The sequence below is a fragment of the Pinus tabuliformis genome, chromosome 4_1 (assembly GCF_031772625.1).
Source record: "Pinus tabuliformis cultivar Carrire ecotype Pingquan chromosome 4_1, CPIR1, whole genome shotgun sequence".
NCBI lineage: Eukaryota > Viridiplantae > Streptophyta > Pinopsida > Pinales > Pinaceae > Pinus > Pinus tabuliformis.
Genome location: NC_142303.1, coordinates 530,758,307 through 530,780,299, shown reverse-complemented (window position 1 = coordinate 530,780,299; position 21,993 = coordinate 530,758,307).

Below are 21,993 nucleotides of genomic sequence, written 5' to 3'. Positions count from 1 at the left end.
TCAAGAGGAATCTCCAAGGCTGGTAAGAATTCTAGAGACGTTTGTTCTTTCTTTTCCAGATCTGCTACAATAATAGGAGACATAAGAGCTAAAATCAATGCTTTAATTGAAAATTTTAAAGTTGATTTTATTACCTCTCTAAATGAAAAATTGGATGTTTTGCAGGGTCATAAAAATCAAGAATTTGATGAAGTGTTTTTCACTCATGACCGAAAGGAGCATACCATAGATGTTTGTTCTTCCTTATCTAATTTGGAAGTGGCATATCAAAGAGATGGGGAAGCTGCAACAAGGTCAATAGGTATGGTTCAAAACAATTCCTCTTCATTCTCTTACTTGCATAATCCATTATGGAATACTAATGTGTTAGGGCAGCCATGTCAATTTCAATATAACCACCAATCTTGTCTACAAGTTTGGCATGGTTCACCTTATGATTGCATGACTACTCTCCCTCATCTTGTAGCACAAACATATTCTCCATATTCTTTACCAGCTTTTCCACAACATCTTGCTTACCTATCAAAATCATCCACTCAACCCAACCAACCACATCATCACAATGCTCCATTCCATACACAATTTCCTGCTCAACTAATTCCACACCCTCACCACAATAAACCAGTACAACATGCTTACAATGTTGAATTGCAAAATTTACCTACCCTTCCCACCCATTCTATCTCATGTGTGCCATTAGAGAAAACTTACAATGAGATTCAGAATGTTTCAAATTCAAAAATTGTAGAAGTTATGGGAAAAAATGATGTTTCTTCTAATTTGCATCAACAAGACATTTTAAAAGCTCAAGAACTTCATGATATGATGGATATGGGAAATCAAGAAAGTAACAGATACATTGAATATTGGTTTCACTCCATTACTTGTTTGCAGCATTGCTCCATACTTCAACAATTTTTGAATCCATCTTTTCAAGGGAAGTTGGCTTCTCATACCTTAATATTCATTAATATGCATTTTTCAAATTTGGGTATGTGTATACATGAAGCCTTATTTCGAAAATGGCTCCACTGGAAGTACTCATATACATAGTCATATTCAATTATCAAATCAAAATAGGTTAGTGTAGAAAATAAAATAAATAAGGGAATAAATAAATGCATTTTGGTTTTTTATGTAAAACTAGTTGTTTTTTGTTGCAACACGTTATCGAAATCAACATCGGTGATAATTTTTTTAACTCATTTGTGTATGTAGATGAATTATATTGCAAACAAAAACTATACAAACACTTATATTCATTTTTATCATCAATATGGAAAAATTGCTTGAATATCATTTTTTTTGGCTTGCGGGCTTGATGAAATTTCTGAAAACACAGTCGGGACAGTCATGTTTTGAGGGACCAAAAGGGAATATTTTTAAAACATATTTCTATCCTAAGTAGCCCTTGATGTCTACTTTTCAATCCAATTTGAATCACTCAATTTGGATTTGAAACAAAAAAGTTAAGACCAAAACATTGACAGGGTGTCTAGCGGGCAGCTTAGGAACAGAATTGGGACAGTCGATTTTTGGAGGCCTAAATGAATTAATTTTTAAAACCTATTTCTATGGTAAATTCCCCTATGAATCTAGTTTACAATTCAATTGGAATCACTCATTTTTGATACCGTATGGGGAAGTTAAGATCAAAATGCTGGCTGTCTATCGTAAATCAGCACCCTTAAAACTATATCTTTCCGGTTGTTCCTTACAGTATTTGACCTATCAATTCTTCTTGTCTTCAAAACCTATTTCTATTGGAAATAAATAAATGAATCTACTTTCATTTCCAATTTGAATCATTTGAATCCGATATCAAACGAAAAATTTATGCTTGAAATATCAACTGTTGGTCTAAGCTGGGTAATCGAAAACGACTCTGTTATGCAGGTTGTTCTAATTAAAATTGACATATCATATCATTGGAATTTTAAAACCTGTTTCTATTGGAGATACAACTTTTAATTAGCTCTCATCTAGCTTTGGAATCACTCAATTGGGACGAAAAACAAAGAAGTTGTGATCAAAACACTGCAGGTTAGCATGATTGGCCACTGCTCTCCCGCAAGTGACAAATAAATCTTACTTTGTTATTTTCTCTGTCTCTTTGTTCTACAAATTAATGACTTGTTAGTTTTTTGCATAGTTCTTGGATTAGGGGAGCCCGTGCACCTCTCTTTCTCCATGATTTAATGTTTCATTGCAAGTATATACTCGCTTTTTGCAGGTCCTAGGAGAAAAAGAAGGTCAGTTTATGGACAAGTGATTCTTGAAAGAAATTTTAATGAAACAAGGGAATTTCATCCAACTCATTATCCAACAGATTCACAACAAGAATAAATGAAGAATTGGTTTCCACTTGAAGATTCATGTCTTGTCATTGCTGCCAAAACATTTTTCGAAGAGATCATTTTTTTTGACATAACATCATAGCTGTTGTAACTTAATTTAGTTATTTACATATTGTTTTTAAATAAAATGTTTTTGCTTTTCTGATCTTTCTCATATTTTGTGTTTCAGGTGTTGCTTCATTCAAACTGTAACCCATCCTCAGCATCAATATAGTGAACAGCTAATTCATTCTTTGCATGCTTGCATTTTATGCTTGTGCATTTTGTTGTTCCTTTTTTGAAGGGACAGCGTTTGTGTGCACTTTTGTCGTTTCTACTGTTCCTTTTTCAAAGGGATAGCATTTTCATTTTGTTGTTCATTTTCCAAAGGAAAAGGAACAACATCTTTTGGGTCAGCAGTTCATTTTGTTGTTCCTTTTTCACGGTTCATTTTGTTGTTCCTTTTCCACGGTTCATTTTGTCGTTCTTTTTCCACAGTTCATTTTGTTGTTCCTTTTCCACGAATAATTTTGTTGTTCCTTTTTCACATTTTTTGTTCCTTTCCGAATGGAACAACACTTCTGCACTTTCACTTTTTGTTGTTCCTTTCCGAATGGAACAACACTTTTGCACTTTCACGTTTTGCTGTTCCTTTCCGAATGGAACATCACTTCTGCACTTTCACATTTTGTTGTTCCTTTCTGAATGGAACAGCACTTCTGCACTTTCACGTTTTGTTGTTCCTTTCCGAAGGAACAACACTTTCACATTTTTGTTGTTCCTTTTCAAAGGAACAACATTTTCGCATTTTTTTGTTCCTCTTAAGGAACAACACTTTTTCACATGCATTTTTTTGCTGTTCCCTACAGGGAACAACACTTTTTTATGTGTATTTTTGCTTTTTGGTGTGCATTTCTTTTGTTGTTCCCTACAAGGGACAACACTTTTTTTAAGTGTCTTTGCTGTTCCTTCAAAGAAGCAACACTTTGCGATTATTTTTTGAGAGCCACCCTTCCTTCCTCTTGTGGGATTATTCCTAGTTCATCTCAATCACATTTTCCTGATTCTCTTTCATGGCATAAAGTACACTACTTTTATAAGGACAAGAATTATGGATTCTTTTGAAGCAAGTTATTATCATTCACATTATGATCTTTAACAGGACAGCTCCTTGATGATAGATTCTTTTCAAAAAGGACACAATTATTTATATACTACTTTACTGCATTGTTTTCTGTTGAACATGATATTGATTGATCATCTTAATACCATGTTGGTTCCACCCTTCCTAGTTATAATCTTCTCTGTCTGTAATAAATGAGATTATGGGTATATTTTTTTCTATTGACATGTTCAACTTCTTCCACCATCCCTACTCTTAAGGAGTATTGAGCCTCCCTCTTTTTATCATAAAAATGTGTAATAACAACAAAATTTTGTTCGCAGATGGAGGATAGGGAGTCTCATCACGAGCCAGCCTACCATGTTCATAAGGCTGTAACAAAGTGACATTCCCATTATGGCCACCACACCAGGGTTATGATCCATTGGATAGCCAAATTATCCTTGGAACAGGAGGTCTCATCATGAGCCGGCCTGATCACTTTTGCTACATCCTAGTGAATGGCAATGTGGTTATCTGGTTACCATGCCAGCACACTGATCTCTTCTGTAGAACAGCACTGGAACTCTCCATTTATAAATTGAGGATCCTGGCTCATATGGGTTAAAAAGCAACCCTGCCGAGGCTATGGACGTCTGCTGGTAGCAGAGGCTCTGCTTATGGTATTGAAGTTATATTTTATCGTCAATTATCATTATAATACCCTTTTCTTATTTTTTCTTTTTATCGGAGAAGTTATTTCCTTAATTTTTTTCCCTATTTTGAACCTTTACGCATGAGAAATTGTTTTCTGATCAATCACATCATTTTTCAGCTAGAATACCATCAGTAAAGCATCTTTTTGGCATATTGTCATTCTTTTTCTTTTTCATAACTTATCATCAATCCAAAGCATCCTATCTCTTATTCATAACTATCTTTACACACTCTACTCTCATTATAACCATAACTCTCGCTGTCCTATCATTGATATGTGTACTCTGCTTCATTTACTGCTGTATTGTTCATTCCCTTGCCTTGCCGTCAGCATAACACCTTTCATAGGCTTCATGGTCATGGAATCCCTTTTTCAATTGGAGGGGGGAATGTATGCATTATGGGATAGCATGTGATATGATTATTGCACTCTGTCATAACTTGTTGATTTGACAAAAGTTTTTTTGATTGAAATTTTTGCATGCATCTTATCTATTTCTATTCAAAACTAACACTATGGATTCAAGAACATTGTATGCAAAATAGTGATTTGTTTACAGGAGAACAAAAAGTATGGAGGGGAAACTCTATTTGCAGCATGACCACACTATTGCAATTAACAGAAGAGGCTCGAGCAACTCACAAACGTGAACAACTGTTTAGACATGATGTGCTTGCCTGGATTCCACCTTTCGCATCACTTTCAGCACCAACTCTACCTACATTAACTTCAACAAATGCCAATCCATATATGTCATTCCACATTTTTCTTTTGGAGGTAAAACTTGAGGTAAAATAGCATAATTTTCTAATTTATTACGAATTTAGGAGAATTTCATGAAAATCCATTGAGCATTATTTATCATCCTTCCTTCCACATCTTTACCACTTCCCATTTTTCAGCGGCATATTATCTTTCAGTTTGGGGGAATATTGCTTTCATTCATTTCTTTCTTATGACCATTCATATTCTTTATCATCCATTGATATTCTTATTCATTCTCAACACCTCCCTTATTCCATGTTGTTTTACACCAGGCATAGAATTCAACAGATGATAGCAACCACCTCTATTTGTTTTCTAGCATCGCATGAGGGCATGCTAATTTTTTAGAGAGGGGGAGGAATTGCTACGCATGATGGATGTTTTCTAATTTCTTTCTCATTTAAGGCATACAATTACAGTGCAGAAATTGATTTCCATAATACTTTTAAAAAACTATGAATTCAATTCTTGTGATTTCTGGAAAACACAGACATATTATTAAAATACACATACCCAGATAATTTCAAGTTAAATTGGTTCATAAAATTTCGGAAATCATGCACTCTCAACTACAACCATTTTGTTTATATCTCATGATCCGTGCATCAAAATGATCTGATTTTTGGATCATAGAAGCATTAATATATTTCAACAAAATTGGGTTCATAGTTTTTGGGAAAATGGTTAATGAAGGTTGTTGTCACTTATATCATATTTTGCTGCAACTTCATTGTTATGCCTTCATCAAAATTGCTAAAATTGAATATTCATTAAGTGAGGAAGAATTCATTTGTTCTATGAGCTGAGATGAACAATTTTTTTTGCTTGGTTAACACATGGGTTTTGTCTTTGGGTTGCATGAGGACATGCAACATATTCAGTTTTTGTTGCATGAAGACATGCAATATATTCAGTGTGGGGGTGTCTTGGGCCGTGAATACGACCACCTTTTTAACACTTATTTCATCCATTTTTACTTTTATTTATCATGTTACTAATCACGGTTTATCATATAATTCTATTTTATAATGATTTATGCTCTTATGAACGAATATTATTTATTCTCCTTTATTTCTAATAAATTTATGATTAGAAATGATTTTATCAATGATAGTTTCAATAAATGAGTTGTAACATTATTCACCATTTTTAACCTCCAAGATAATTTCTAGATTGAAGATTTGACCATTAAATGTGCCAACTCAGAAATTCGCTGGAATAAGAAGTGACAATTTTGTGGTTGAGATTCTGAGCAAATGAAAAAGAATTTGGAAAATCTAGAACATGGGTTTTGTCCAGAACGGACCCAATTAACTTTATTAAAGAACGGTTTGCCCAAATTCAGATTGTACTAAGAGAAACACAGGGTTCTTTGAGCATGATTTTCTCATATTTGTTGTTGTGGTCATCCTCCAAATCTCAGCTGCAAAGCCAAATTCGCCTTGCTCTTGTTGAAAGATAGATGGAAATATATTTTTTTGTTGATCAATTGGTTGGAAACAATCCAATTTTTTAATAGAAATCATGTTGTAATTATCTTTGTTGTAACTTCTCTCTGATCTCTCTATTTAAATGAAAACAGAGATCAGAGATGGGATGGAAAAATGATAGAGCATTGAGGGGAGAATTAAGGATTCAAAATTGGAGATTCAAGAATGATGATGGATTATTCATGATAGGATGGAATAGGAGGAAAAGGATATTGTTGCATGTTGTAATTCTCAGAGCTTCAGCTGTTGTAATGATTTCACATTTTAATGATTAATACCTGATTTGGGATTTGTTGTTCATTCACCTTATATGAAGTAGCCTAGCAGCATCCACTGGCGGCTAAGGGCCGAGCCTCTAGTGGATTGTGCTGCTGTTGTATATTATATTTTTGATTTATGCGTGGTTTTACTTATCAGCTTTATTTGGTAATCTGGTATGTTCTATTATTTTACATCACGGTTCTGTTATATCTGATTTATGTTCAATTGAGTAATATCATTCTCTATGACAGGAATGTCGTATTGATTCATCTTGACTTGGTAACACATTGTTGTTCTTTTAATCATTGATATAACATTGTTGATCCTTACAGAATGTTATTGCTGTTCAATTACAGGGCATCCGTGTTGTAACACTTATTAATTGGTATTATTGAATTCATCTTAGAGATTATATTTCCTTGTGATTGTTGAATCTATTGACGTTGCTGTTCCATTACAAAATACAATCGTGTTCTTTATAACTAAGACTGATAATTGGATTACCAAGATCAGATTACTATTAAGGTGTGTCGTGTGCTAAGTTATTGTGTATTTGTATTTGGCTTTCAAGCGCTATTCCATAGTCTATCATTAATCAGTGTTGTTCTATTTACCGTGTGCTATTCAATTCATCTTTAAAGATAGGGAATTGCTATCTGATTTTTGTAGAACACGATTGTTGCATTTATCCTTGTAGACTGAGGTGTGGTTGCTTATTGAACTTAGTTGCTGTTACAGTTTCCTAGCTGCCGTTCTATTTCCTGTTATTCGCATTATCTTTGCTTTGGTGTGCAGAAGGTCTGAGACTGTAGTGAACATTGACATATGTTGTCTAGTTCCCAGTTTGATGATCCTTCTTTTGAGTGCCTTTTTAATTGCATCAGTTTACAAAGGGATGAGTTATTGTTACTGTACCCTTGACTGATAAATTGTTGTGGTTTCCTGAATGCATGATTTAAGTTTCAGAGTGATAAGTTTCTTTTAATTGTAAGTAGATTTTATTTCCAGCTTTCATTTACTTTTGAATTTTAAGCACTATACTGCAAAACATTACTCTTGAGTAAATAGCCGCCTCAAACTGAGTACACTCTTGAAATAAAAAGTCGTCCCTGGGTTGACAATTAATGTGAAGGTAATTAGGAGTTAAAAAGACCATTTTTATTGCTCGACAAGGACCAATGAGGAGGAGACATGTGGCAAGCCCGGAGGCTGCCACGTGTCCCTCCCCAATGGCATATTGGCATTGGTGTGCAATGGAAAAATTTTATGGCTGGTCGGCAGAGTCAAACCCGTGACCTCGCTCGCACAAATCCAAGGTCTTACCACTATGTCGTGCCGACGGTTCTTACAATACAATGATTACAATACGTATTTGAAGAGCTTAACTGTAGCAGTTGGGGGAGGAGAGGACCAACCCCCTCCGCATGTGACCACTACCACAAAACTAAAGGCCAACGGTAAACCATAACTGCGTGATTAAAGTGCTAACTACAGATAAACCTTAATTAACACATGCTTATCTTTAATTAATGGCTCAATTAACTTGGTGGTATTTTTGGCAGTCCTATAAATTCGGGATTTTCTTCAAATTTGGCAGGATTAACTGGAGTTCTCCAGTTTTAGTGGAGTTTTCCTAGGGGAAACTAAATTGGCCAAAACTTTTGCAATTTTCGACCAATTTGGTCTCAACAAAAGTCATTCCTAGATGATTTTTATGTTCTGAGCACATTGAAGTAGGTTTCAAGAGCATTAGAGCATTGTAAATAACACTTTTTTCCATTCTGAGCTAATATAGAGGCCCAAGCCATAGAAGCTGGACCAAGGATATGTAGCCCAAGAAGGGTGAACTCCTTCTGTTGGCATTATGATTCAAGTGTTGTCCTTGATGGCAACTCACTCAGAGGTTGGTACAGGTGCTCAGAGGTTGGTACAGGTGCTCAGAGGTTGGTACAGGTGATGGCAACTTAATCAGAAGACAGATCTTAGTACAACATGCCAAGGAAGTTCATATACGCAGGTTCGTTAAGCCCAAGTCACGTGTATACGCTAGTTGGATTCAGAAAAAGCGCGTGTATGTGGAAAAGTACCTTTGGTCCATGGTGGTTAGTCCTTGGGAGTTGTGCCTATGATTTCGGACCATTGTGTCTCGACGGGCGTGTCGATCCCTAGTTTTGAAGTTGATGGTGTTGTGTTACTATGGTTTTGGCTCTTGGTATTGAGCAATGCCTAAGGCTATATAAGGAGAAGAAGATCATTAGGCAAACTCATCTTTTGACAAGGCTTGAATATCTAAGAGAGAAAGAGATCTGATATGCAGGTTCTGGGTTGCTTGATCTAAGCCAAGGAGAGATCACATCGGTTGATGGAAGACTAGATCTAAGGATAGATCGGGATCTAATGGTTTGAAATGCACTATCATGATATGGTTGATTATGCGTATTTCTAGATCTGCATATTGTCGCAATGTTATGTTCTGAGTCTAACTGATGTCTGGCACAGCTGCAAATTGAGAAAGTTTATTTTTAGATCTGTACGCAGGTTGGCTTCGGTAAAAGCGCGTGTATACGCGAGTTTTGCTCATTGAAGTAGCGTATATCTTTTGAAGCTTGATTTTGGGTTTACAGTGGGGGTCTGACTATTATTGCAGAGTTCTGTAGTCTGCTCTGTGTTCTGGTAACTGGTGATTGACAGGGTTCAGTGGTTCAGTGATTCAAAGTTTGGTTGTTTTATGCTTCAATGATCTGTTGTGAAAATTGAATGAATTGGGGTCCACAGATTGTAATGTTGTGCTTCAGGAATATCCAGTCTGAAAATGTATGAAAGGTGGTACCTGAAGGAAAGAAGATTGTAGGTCAGCACCTACGTACTAGTATCTTGGCTAGTACAAGAGCAAAGGGGGTTGGAGCTCCCTTCCAAGGAAGTTTGGAGAACGAGAGAAGGTTGTAGCCTTCTGCAGGTTGTAGCCTGCGTACTGGTATAAGGCTGCACCAGTACAAAAGATTGTAAACTGAAGTTTCATATTAAAGAAAGATAGAGACAACTTGCAGCAGGTGGTTTTCACCCACATTGGGTTTCCACCTTACATCTTGGTGTTCATGTGTGTGGCTTTTGATCTGTTCTGTTATACTGCACCTGTTTACTATTAATGTGGTGAATAATGTCCTGATGAACTTAACTGAAGAATAAGCTAACTAAATTATGAGTTTTCTTCTTATACGCTGTTTTATTTAGTCATAGTGGCGTGTACACGCTGGTTCACCTAACTGAAGTAGCGTATATGTTACTGAGCATTGAAAAAGTTTGATTGATCTGATAATACTGATTCACCCCCCTCTCAGTATTATTTCCAACAATTGGTATCAGAGCAGGTCCTTCAGAGAAGCTTGATCGCTTGAAGGTAGATCATTCATCATGAGCAACTACGAGAAAGAAGCATCAATCAGGCCACCGATTTTTGATGGGACAAATTTCAATTATTGGAAGGTAAGAGTTACTGCATATCTTCAATCTCTTGGTACAGAAGTTTGGAACATTGTAGAAACAGGCTATGCTTTTCCTTCAGCTACTCCTACAGATCCAGCTGAGAAAAAGCAGTATGAAACAAATGCAAAAGCAGTCAGTACTCTATTAGGAAGTATATCCCAAACAGAATTCATGAAGGTCATGCACTTCAAATCAGCAAAAGAGATATGGGACAAAATGATCACTAGCTATGAAGGAGATGAACAGGTAAAGCAAGCTAAACTTCAAACTCTCAGGATTCAATATGAGACTCTCAAGATGTATAATGATGAAAGTGTGGCTAATTATTTTCTTCGGGTAGATGAGATTGTTAATTGCATGAAAAATTTGGGTGAAGAAATAAAAGAGACTATAGTAGTTCAAAAGATTCTAAGATCATTATCCCCCAAGTTTGAATCTAAAGTATCTGCAATAGAAGAAAAAGAAAATCTCCGTGTTCTCACTATGTCTCAGCTACATGGAATTCTAACTGCTTATGAAATGAGAAAGGGAGGTCCATCTGACAGAAGGGAAGCTGCTTTTAAGGCATCAGGAAAAGAAGATTACTATGAAGCAAGCCATGTTCCAGAAGAAGAGGAAGAAGAATCAAATTTTGTCAGAAATCTTCAAAGGGGTTCTGGAAGGTTCAGAGGTAAGCTACCTTTCAAATGCTTTGCTTGTGGAAGAGTAGGTCATTATGCTGCAAAATGTCCTTATAAGGATAAAGGAAAAGAACCTGCTAGATGGAACAAGAAACAAAGTGCAAATAAGAAAAGCTACTACACCCATGAAGATAGTGATGGCTTATCAAACAGTGATGAAGATGAACAAGGTAATAAATATAAGCTGTTAATGGCATTTGAAGATGATGATTATGAGGATGCTGTAGATGTGGATAATCTCTATAATGAAATTACTAGACTCAAGAGATGCATAGAAGAAAAGAGTGTGATCATTGATACTTTGCAATTTCAAATTGATGAAAAGGAAAAACATCTTGAAAAACTAGAAGGTGAAATTGTTGGTCTCAGAAAAGAAATTGAGAAAACAAAAGCTATTAATCTTAAGTTTGTCAAAGGATCTGAAACTTTGGATGAGATTATCAATGTGCAGCGGTCTCCTCTAAACAAGACAGGTTTGGGCTATAATGGAGAAACCTCTCAAGCATCCACCTCAAAAAGTTATCTTGATGCAGCAAGAAGAAATGAGCAGAAGAACAATGAAGATAATCAGGTAAAGCAGGGACGAATTACAAACAGAAACTATCAGGGACAATCCTTCTTAAGGGTGAACAAAAGCTACAACCAACCCTCTCAGTTTGGCTCAAGAATAGATGAAAATAGAAATTACAATCAGTTGGCTGGTAGATTCAATAACCGCAGAAGCTTCTTCAATGGACAATGCTTTTCTTGCCATAACTTTGGTCACAAAGCAGCTCAATGTGTTGCATATAAAACAATCATGACTAGGGAAGCTCAAAAACAAAGAAGTATGACAGGGATTACAAAGAGGACCTATAACAACTTTTCGGTTCTTGAAAATGAAGTTGAATGTTCTATTTGCAATAATTTTGGTCATAAAGACTCTGAATGCAGGAGCAGGTTTCAGGAGAAAAAGGAACAAGCCACAAGCACCAAAAAATGGAGAATAAAGGAACCTCAGACAGAAAGATGTGGAATAGCTTTTTATGCAGAAGGACAGGAAAATCTATGGTACATTGACAGTGGATGTTCGAAACATATGACAGGTGATAAAGAAAAACTTGAATCTTATTCTACTTTAGAAAAGGGAAAGAAAGTTTCTTTTGGAAATGATACTCCTGCAACTATAAAAGGAAAAGGTATTGCTCCTTTGAAAGAAAAGGTCAAGGCTGGAAATGTTTTGTATGTTGATGGATTGAAGCATAATCTACTAAGTGTCAGCCAGATGTGTGATCAAAAAACCGAGGTTATTTTCAGATCGAATGGATGTCTTGTTCGTGATCTTGATACAGGTAAAACAGTTCTCAAAGGCAAAAGAACTCCAAATAATCTGTACATATTTGAAGAAGGACAACAACAATGCTATCTTAGCAAGGATGAAGAGCACTGGTTATGGCATCGAAGGTTGGGACATCTAAGCTTCTCACAAATAAGGAAAGCATGCAAATATCAGGCAGTTCGCGATCTTCCAGATATCAAAATTCCAGACAACACCATATGCAAATCTTGTCAGTTTGGAAAGCAAACCAGAACTAACTTTCCAGAGAAGGAAGGATCAGCTAGCTTGCCTCTTGAGCTAGTCCATACAGATGTATGTGGTCCATTTAGGAAAAGGACACCTCGAGGAGAAGAATATCTGATATTATTCATTGATGATTTCTCAAGGTTTGTTTGGTTAGGGCTTATGAAGCACAAAGATGAAGCATTCGAAAAATTCAAATCCTTCAAAGCATTGGCTGAAAATGAATCAGGACACAAAATTAAGTGCCTCAGATCTGACAGAGGTGGGGAGTTCACATCAAATGAATTTTTCGATTTCTGCGATGAACATGGGATAAGAAGAGAATTCTCTACAGCTAGAACTCCTCAGCAAAATGGGGTTGTGGAAAGAATGAACAGAACTATCCAACAAATGGCTCGTGCTATGCTCGATGAATCAGGTACTCCTGCAACCTTCTGGGGTGAAGCTGCACATGCTGCTGTTATTATTCTTAACAAAACAAATGTCCGAGTAAACAGCACTCAAACACCTCATGAGCTTTGGAGTGGTAAAACTCCTTCCGTGAAGCATTTCAAAATCTTTGGGAGCAAATGTTATATTAAGAATACTGATGAGCAACTTGGCAAACTTGAACCTAGAGCAGATGAGGGCATTCTTCTTGGTTATTCTCCACATAGCAAAGCATACAAGTGCTACAATAAAAGACTTGGCAGAATTGTTGACAGTATTGATATAGTGGTTGATGAGAAGGGATATATTCCTAGGCAAGTTCATCATGAAGACATTGAAGAAGATGAAGGTTACTCTCAAAGGCGAAATGATGAAGAAGAAGAACCTCAAGAAGAAGAAGAATCTCAAGAAGAACCAGAGGAGCAGACAAGAATAGAAGAGAAGACTCCATCCAGATATGTCCAAAAGAATCATCCAGAAACTCAGATTGTGGGGCAGAAAGAAGCAGGAGTACAAACAAGAAGGACACTTGCAGAAGCTTCAAGCTACTTGGCACTACTCTCCTCCACTGAACCACAAAATGTGAAAGAGGCATGCAAAGATGAATGTTGGGTCAAAGCAATGGATGAAGAACTTGAGCAAATCGAAAAGAACAACACTTGGGAATTAGTTCCTAGACCAAAAGATAAGAATGTAATAGGAACAAAATGGGTCTTCAAGAATAAATTAAATGAAAATGGAGAAGTAATTAGAAACAAGGCCAGACTTGTTTGTAAAGGGTATGCACAGCAAGAAGGAATAGATTTTGAAGAGACCTTTGCTCCTGTGGCAAGACTAGAGGCCATCCGAATGTTCCTTGCTCTCTCAAGCTTTCAACACTTCAAGGTATTTCAAATGGACGTGAAATCAGCCTTCCTAAATGGAGACTTAGAAGAAGAAGTATATATTGAGCAGCCAGATGGCTTCATTCTTGGGAATGATCCAAACCTTGTATGCAGATTGAAAAAGGCACTCTATGGACTCAAACAAGCTCCAAGGGCTTGGTACTATCGGTTGGACAAATATCTTCACCAACAAGGCTTTTCAAAAGGATCAGCAGATAGCAATCTCTATATAAAAGTTGAAAATAACAAATTGCTAATTCTTGTTGTTTATGTAGATGATATTATTTTTGGCAGCAATGAAGAGACTATGAGTCAAAACTTTGCCTTGGTTATGCAGAAAGAATTCGAAATGTCACTTCTTGGAGAATTGACATATTTTCTTGGATTGCAAATCCAACAAAATGAAGGAGGTATCTTCTTGTCTCAAACCAAATACCTCAAGCAGATCTTGAAGAAGTATGGCATGGAAGAGTCAAAGCCAGTTTGTACACCCATGGTTACAGGATGCAGCCTCAGTGCAAATGATGAATCAGCAGCAGTTCACCAACCCACTTATAGATCCATGATTGGGAGTTTGCTTTATTTGACAGGTACTCGACCAGATATTACACATGCAGTAGGAATGGTTGGAAGATTTCAAGCCAACCCAAAGGAAACTCATCTTCAGGCAGTCAAAAGAATCTTCAAATATCTTCAAGGGACCCAAAACTATGGCTTATGGTATCCTAGAAATACAGATCTCACTCTTCATGCTTACACAGATGCAGATTGGGCTGGAAGTGTGGATGATAGGAAAAGCACAAGTGGTGGTGCTTTCTTCATGGGTTCCAGATTAGTATCTTGGTTCAGCAAAAAACAGAGTTCGATTGCCTTATCTACAGCTGAAGCAGAATATGTGGCTGCAGCATCTTGTTGCACACAACTTCTTTGGATGATGCAGACCTTGCAGGACTTTCAAATCACTTGCACTCCACCCGTCTCTATCTTATGTGATAATACAAGTGCAATCAGCATTTCAAAGAATCCAGTCATGCACTCAAAGACCAAGCACATACCAATCAAGTACCATTTTCTTCGGGAACAAGTGCTTGAGCAGAAGGTCAAGTTGGAGTATGTTCCTTCTAAGGAACAAGTTGCTGATATTCTCACAAAACCACTGCCCAGGGAAACTTTTGAATATCTCAGACAAAAGCTGGGAGTAGTTGATGCTTCATCCTGCTGTTGAAGCTTGTCTGTTCTACAGAAAAGTTGGTATATGCAAGTTACGAAAGGTATATATGCGTATACACGCGGATTTATGCTGAGAAAGTCGCGTGTATGGTGTACGCATGTTTCAGAATTATATCCGCGTCCATACGCCTTTTCTTGCAGGAGAAATCGCGTATATGAAGTTCTGAACAGCAAGGGAAAACTCTGGAGTTCTGAACAGCAGTGGGTATGTCAGAATTCTTCAGGCACGGTTTCAGGAGGTGCAGCAGGCACAGGTTCAGGGGGAGCAGCTTAAAAGTCTCATAAAGCATTGTTGGCATTCAGATGTTTTGGTTGTTAATTTCAAGAAAAGGAGCTCAGAAAGAAATCCTGGTTGCTGATCTAAAAAGATGTTTATAATATGCTGCTGATAATTTTCATAAGTCTTGGTCTAGATCTGTTGTCTCTATGTCATATATCTCTCTTGTGATATCTCTTTTATGGAGTCAAGGTCATGTAACGGCCTATGTTGGTTTCCCCACTATGCCTGGGATGACTGCTGTAATGTAATTGGTTGTTTCTGATATGTCCCCTCTTGGTAGGGAGTATGGATGTAAGTATTGAGTCTTTTGGTGATAGGAAAGTCCCTTATGGTGTATAAGTCTTGGTTCTTGTTGAAGAACATCTTTTGCAGATCTAGCCTACTGTCAGGGGGAGCATGAGTTAGCACAGCCAAGCAGAGGTATCAGCATGTCCTCAGGGGGAGCACAGCCCTTTGCCCTTGATGTCAAAGGGGGAGAGTGACTTGGTGTGGTGGTTGCCATCAAGTCCAAAGGGGGAGATTGTTGGCATTATGATTCAAGTGTTGTCCTTGATGGCAACTCACTCAGAGGTTGGTACAGGTGCTCAGAGGTTGGTACAGGTGATGGCAACTTAATCAGAAGACAGATCTTAGTACAGCATGCCAAGGAAGTTCATATACGCAGGTTCGTTAAGCCCAAGTCGCGTGTACACGCTAGTTGGATTCAGAAAAAGCGCGTGTATGTGGAAAAGTACCTTTGGTCCATGGTGGTTAGTCCTTGGGAGTTGTGCCTATGATTTCGGACCATTGTGTCTCGACGGGCGTGTCGATCCCTAGTTTTGAAGTTGATGGTATTGTGTTACTATGGTTTTGGCTCTTGGTATTGAGCAAGGCCTAAGGCTATATAAGGAGAAGAAGATCATTAGGCAAAATCATCTTTTGACAAGGCTTGAATATCTAAGAGAGAAAGAGATCTGATATGCAGGTTCTGGGTTGCTTGATCTAAGCCAAGGAGAGATCACATCGGTTGATGGAAGACTAGATCTAAGGATAGATCGGGATCTAATGGTTTGAAATGCACTATCATGATATGGTTGATTATGCGTATTTCTAGATCTGCATATTGTCGCAATGTTATGTTCTGAGTCTAACTGATGTCTGGCACAGCTGCAAATTGAGAAAGTTTATTTTTAGATCTGTACGCAGGTTGGCTTCGGTAAAAGCGCGTGTATACGCGAGTTTTGCTCATTGAAGTAGCGTATATCTTTTGAAGCTTGATTTTGGGTTTACAGTGGGGTCTGACTGTTATTGCAGAGTTCTGTAGTCTGCTCTGTGTTCTGGTAACTGGTGATTGACAGGGTTCAGTGGTTCAGTGATTCAAAGTTTGGTTGTTTTATGCTTCAATGATCTGTTGTGAAAATTGAATGAATTGGGGTCCACAGATTGTAATGTTGTGCTTCAGGAATATCCAGTCTGAAAATGTATGAAAGGTGGTACCTGAAGGAAAGAAGATTGTAGGTCAGCACCTACGTACTAGTATCTTGGCTAGTACAAGAGAAAAGGGGGTTGGAGCTCCCTTCCAAGGAAGTTTGGAGAACGAGAGAAGGTTGTAGCCTTCTGCAGGTTGTAGCCTACGTACTGGTATAAGGCTGCACCAGTACAAAAGATTGTAAACTGAAGTTTCATATTAAAGAAAGATAGAGACAACTTGCAGCAGGTGGTTTTCACCCACATTGGGTTTCCACCTTACATCTTGGTGTTCATGTGTGTGGCTTTTGATCTGTTCTATTATACTGCACCTGTTTACTATTAATGTGGTGAATAATGTCCTGATGAACTTAACTGAAGAATAAGCTAACTAAATTATGAGTTTTCTTCTTATACGCTGTTTTATTTAGTCATAGTGGCGTGTACACGCTGGTTCACCTAACTGAAGTAGCGTATATGTTTCTGAGCATTGAAAAAGTTTGATTGATCTGATAATACTGATTCACCCCCCTCTCAGTATTATTTCCAACACCTTCATCAAAACATTGTGTTAAGTGTTCATGTTGATGGTTTTTTGTATATTTGTTTGCTTTTTTCAGCACTTCATTTACACGTTTTTTTTATCATGAATTTGACATAAAAATTAGTAAACTTACTTGTTACATTCACAAACACCATAAAGGAAGCCTATGCACATAAAGCAAATGATGAGGAATTGTTTTTTAATTCTGAAGTTGAAATTAGCACAACAAACTAACATTTAACAACATATCAATATTGAGGGATTTCTGGATTTAGATGCACATAAAGCTTAGCAATGGCATCTCCTCATTCAATAATTTTAGAGTAGTTTTATGAGGTTGAGTCTGAAAAATGATACACTGATATGGTCCAAAATTCCTGCTAATGGAGACTACACAACCAACACTAAGTATTCAACAAGTTTTTAGAATAGCAAGGAGAAGCCTACTAGTGGTGGAAGGCACTATTGAATCTGCATGGCACATTTTGATGGATTTCTCCTTCATTAAAGAAGTACGGGGAAACAGTTGTTAGATTACTTGGAAGTAAGTGGAAATGGGAAGAATCATCTCTGCTTACTTCAGTGTGTATGAATCATTAATAAGGGAAGTCTTTCTCACCACTAGAAATTTGTCATAATATTAAATATGTTGATGATGTTAAGTCATCTCCAAAACCAAAACTTGTGAGAAAAATTAGGTCATTAGAGATAATCAAGTTTCTTTGATGGTTCTAGCTAATGGATATCTTTGGAGGTGCAATGCTAGAGCTACCCTATTTCTTTTAGGTTCATGTAATCTTTCTTTTAAACTGGGCCTTGGGAGAGGTTATAATAACTGGGAAAAGTTTGAAAGCTATGATATCTTTGACTAGGATTGTAGTGGAAATGGGTATAGTATTGTCTCTAGGTAGTGTCCCTTAGATAATTTTCAACATGGCTGTTATGAGAGATCAAATATTTTTCTTCCTTTAATAAAGAGGCTATATAATTTTGGCCATAAGGGGAGAAATTTATTGACCCGTAATTTTTGGAAGTTGATATTCTTCTTGAGAGCTCAAGAACTCCATAGCTTGGCAATTATGCTATAAATTTCCTTATCATGTTTTTCTTTGTAAAGAGAGAGGCCTTTTTCATTAGGGTTGCCTTAGGGATGGATTGAATATTTTAACTTCCAAGACTTCTAAAAGTTTCCTCACAAAGCAATCATTATTATGTCTAGGATGAGTTCGATGTGATGAGACCTCATTATGAGGGCTAGGATCACCAATGATTTCATGTTCAAAACTTGAATCTGTTGGAGATGCCATGGCGGTGACCAAAAAATCTTGGTTTGGCACTTGATCGTTGGTGTGGAAATCATAGCCACATGTGGTACCTTGCCCTCTTTCCATCTAAATATTTTTAGTTTATTGATTCAGATTATTTCTTTTTTCCAAGTAAGATCTCATAGGAAAACCACCAGGTACTTCCTTGCATTTCATAAATAGTATTCAACATAAACCTATTGGTGCTAATTAGGGTGCTTGATTAATGAAAATTACACCTTGAATAACTTAGTAATGGACAAATTTCCTTGTTTTCATATCTTTTGAAATGTCTCCTACAATTTGAGATTCATCATAGTGTTCATTCATCCATACGCAGTGGCATGACTCAAAGTTTTCTAGTCTATACTTCCAATGATAGCCTCCTTAAATAAATTTATGCTTTGAAGCCCAAAGTTTGATGGAGTTATCGTAAACTTGATTTTTAGTGGAAATGAAGGGGCAGGGGTGTAATCTATGATTTCTTATTAGTTCCATATCCAATGGCATCACTCAAAAAAATTTCAGTCTACACTTTTGATGATAGCCTCCTCAAAGAAATTTAATCTGTTAGTCTCAAACTTTAATGAAGTTATGTGGAACTATATTTTCCTAGAAAGGAGGGGCCAAGGTGGAATATATAATTGATGAATAGTTGTAATCACATTTTCTACATTAGGAAAGATTAATAAACAACAAAGAGCTTCTATATAATTTATTTGAATAAAATATCCTGCAAAATTATTGAAGCACTTGTGTCTCATAGGGTCATTATTTACTTTTTTGAATATTATTTTTTCCTTTTTAGGATAGTACTAGCTATCAAATGTGACTGGTTCTTGAGATTGAAGCATGGTTGAAAACTAAATGTGATAAGCTTTCTGATGCCTTTCAGATGGATGAAATTGGTAAGAAAACTATTTTTAAAGAATGGATATAAAAGAAATGACATTTTCAGTTTATTTATGAACTATGATATCATCAATTTTGTTTTTGGTCTTACTAATTAAAATAAAATTCCATGCCTTAAATGTGATAGGAGTGAATTCTCCTTAGAGCTTGCACCTTCCATAAAGGTCAATTTCATTGGAAGTGTGCTATCATTTTATAATATGCTTGTTGTGAGATCAACATGTCACTTATGGAAATTGAAACTGGGTGGGAAGGATAACAATCATTCCTCACAACCACTAGATATAAACCCAATTGACAACTTTCTTTGTGGAACTTATAATTAATATCATGATGACCCAACTTTTTTTTTGTAGCAAATTCACTCTACTCTTTGAATAATTTAAAGCACATTGTTTTAACAAGGTTAGGAGATAGGTATGGCTAACCAAGAAAGGAAGGTTTGGGATTGTCTGAGCCATTTCGATACTCAATTTTCTATTTCACTTATTTAGATAAAATTATATATTCAAATACAAACTCAATTCAAATCAAACTAAAATAGAGAAGCCTAATTATGAAGATGTTTCTGTCTCCACTACCTTGCAATACCGTTATTTTTTTTAATTATACTTGAATGTCATTGATAATACCTTGTATTTATATATTGCTTTTAACACCAAATTGACATCACATAAACATAAAAATACCCCATTAAGTATGAACTAAAGATGGTTCAAAGAATCTCAGCTTTAGCCCATGCGCATGGAAGAGTAATCTCTAAGGTGTGGAGTTTTATTAGAGGCACTATTTGTTTCTTTGTTTTGGTTAGAAAAAGGGTTTTCTCTTGGTTTTATATGACTTTCAATTTATCATTTGCAGCATGTTGAGAAATGGAAAAGAATAATGCGTGACATTTATCATGTAGAAATTGATGTTGAATGAAAGGATATAGAGTTTAACCAATCTACAATCTACTTTGGTAAAGGAAAAACATCTTAAAAATCTGCCTACAAATACACTATATACAAAGTTTGAACACAAGTAATATATGGGTTTTTCTTTTGCAAATATGTTATTTTTTCTTCCCAAGATATCACAACAAGAAAAATATTGATATTGTATGAATTGTTTGAGGACCTCATTAAGGTTATTTTTTTTAGATGTCCTACTTGATTGACACCTTCTCATGACATGAAGGATTTAAATATGAATTAATATGTTCCTAAAACAAATCTGATTCAAATTTTATAGATATAAAAGATAAAAAAAAATGTAAATTCCTTTGTTTGATTGTTACTTGACTCTGATGTGGGCGCGTTATAGGAAATGGCATTGGGCAGGTTATGGGAAATGGGATTGGAAAAAGGATGGGAAGTCAATGCAAAGCATGTCTTGGATATGATTGATTTGTTGTTGGAGATCCTTCCGGCACCTGAGCCATCAAATTTGGAGAAGTTTCTAGTAGGGATTCTTATGGTTTTTAATGTTGTCATTTTTTCACCTCATGGTTATTTTGAATGTTTCTTTTGATTTTGATTTGTCTTTTAACTATGAAATTGAAAGTACCTGGTATCATGTCCATTTAAAAAACATCCAAAGCTTGAAGATGCTTTTAGTATTACAGGATATTAATTGAAAACATTTTAGTTGTTTTGTGTTAAAATATTTTCATGGCTATTAAAAAAGTTTACTTTCATGTTGTTATTTGAGCACAAGTTGTCTATATACTTGACCAAATTCATGCGTTAGAGAATGAAATTTTGTTGTGAATAAAATGACAAGGGTTAAACATCACACCTCAGATTATTTTTTTTAACAAGGTATCTACAACTTGAGTTTTTTAACATGTAACTTAGTTGGAATGATTTCGCCTAAGCTTTCTCTGAAGGTTTAATATAACTAAGTTACTAAGGTGTTCTCTTCTATGGTGATGTTTTATTTTCTTTGTTTATATAGGTCATTTGGCCACATTATGACCACTATCCCCAACTGAAGAAAACTTGTTCAATTTCTTGCTTTTATGGGGAAAATGACATTGACATTGCTGATGTTGAGGTATATGTCATATAAATATTTTATAGTATACTTTAGTTTATATTCAAGTATTCATCTTCTTTCATGTCTTATACTTCACATTGTATCTTCTTTCATTTTCAAGAGAGAAACTCAATATTGATGGTAAGAAGTAGGAATTGAAGAAAGAGGAGAACAATAACACTAGAGCGACAAATGAAAAATGAGAGAGAGAAGAGAACCGATCTAGTGATTCCTTTAAAGAAATATCTTTCATAAGATACACACATAGATACTAATGGTGAAGTCTTCAGAGTTGGTTAATTCACTTGCAATGCCTTGGAAACGCAGTGATAATGTTTTGAAATGATGAAACAATATTTCATGTGTAAATTGTAGTCCAACCAATATTAAGTTGGAAACTCATATTGTAATACTTGACATTTTATATAATAAAATTTGTGGTTGAAATTATTTTTATTTACACTTTATATTATTTAGCCTTGTAATTAACATATGTAACTTTGCGCTATCATATTAGATGAACATGCACACTGTCTGGCATTTTTTTTT